Here is a 1,495-nt window from a genome sequence, read left to right as displayed (position 1 = left end):
AACATATAAATTATACCTTCTAATTAGTTTTGTAAAATTTATGGTGAATTTCCAAAGTTGAAACAGGGGATCCAGAAATTGCTCTGACCCTGTTTCACTAAAACTCAGATATATCATAAAATATAATACTTTTACCTGTTTTGCTTATTCCATAAGAAAATATACATAATAAGCTTTAATTTCATATATTATTCATCTTCAAACTATGTTTCTACAATTTTAGTTATTTTCAAAGTTACATCATTTCTGTTACTTGAATCTGTTTTTAGGTTACTTTCACATTTTTCATAATTTTCATGTGATAATCATCATTCAATCATACATATTAATAAACATGTATATCATCAGCTATTTTCTTAGCTAATCACTAGCAAGTATTTACACATCATTCATTATTCATATTATACCAAAAGTAGCTAAGTTTCTATATATGTCATACCCAAAACAAAACGTCTAGTTATACCGAGTTATTTCTTTGATAGTGTGATCGGCCTCCGACATTTCCTTCGATCCCGAGTGACTAGATAAGTACTATAAGAAGAAGAAAATAAAGAGATTAAGCACTAGGCTTAGTAAGCTTACAAGCAAATAAATCACAACATTCAACATAATGGATAATTATGCATAATATCATCTAACATCATAAATTTCTTTACTTCTCAATTTCTATCTTCTTCTTTATTCCCTTACCTTCTTTCTTACCGACCTTTCCTTTTCATAAGTATAATCTACTTTTCCTTTGTTGTTAATTCACTGTAATTTAACTCGTATCCTGACCCGTTGAACCACTCGGAATACTAAGGATACTAGGGTCGTTCCTGTCTATCAATATCCTGCCAATGCCATGTCTTTGACATGGACTTACATGAATTATTCTTGTCTCCAATGCCATATATAATATGGACTTACATGGCTCAATCCTGTCTCCAAAGCCATATTTCTAATATGGACTTACATGGCTCATTTCTGTTCTGTCCTGTCAACCCTAATATCCTAACATTCCTAGGGTTCAACCGGGGCTTTCTAACACTTTTCCTCTGTCACTTCACCTTAAATTCGACTTTAAATATTTTCATAACATAATATATAAATGCTGGAAATTGACAATAATAATGTAAAATAAAAGAATATTGCATTTATTTACTGTAAACTTACCTTGATACAAAATGTGACTAAACCTTACAATTTAGTCCTTTACTTTTTCTTTTCCTCGTTCTTCTTTGGATTCTTGATCTATAATATAAAATATTTCTACTCATTGGCATTTATTTGATTTCTATTTCACTTCACAATTTATGCTGTTCAAAATTCAAAATTGCACTTTTACCCCAAAATTTACAGTTTTTACAATTTAGTCTCTGCTCAATTCACCCATCAATTGAACTAATTTTTTTCTAAATTAACACTTTTATTTTATCATTATAAACTATTTCACAGCCTTTGATATTCTGAATTTCAACACCAACATCTAATTCACAATTTTGCTCACAGTTAG

This window comes from Gossypium arboreum, chromosome 12, assembly GCF_025698485.1.
Source record: "Gossypium arboreum isolate Shixiya-1 chromosome 12, ASM2569848v2, whole genome shotgun sequence".
Taxonomy (NCBI): domain Eukaryota; kingdom Viridiplantae; phylum Streptophyta; class Magnoliopsida; order Malvales; family Malvaceae; genus Gossypium; species Gossypium arboreum.
Note: the sequence above shows the minus strand (reverse complement) of the source record.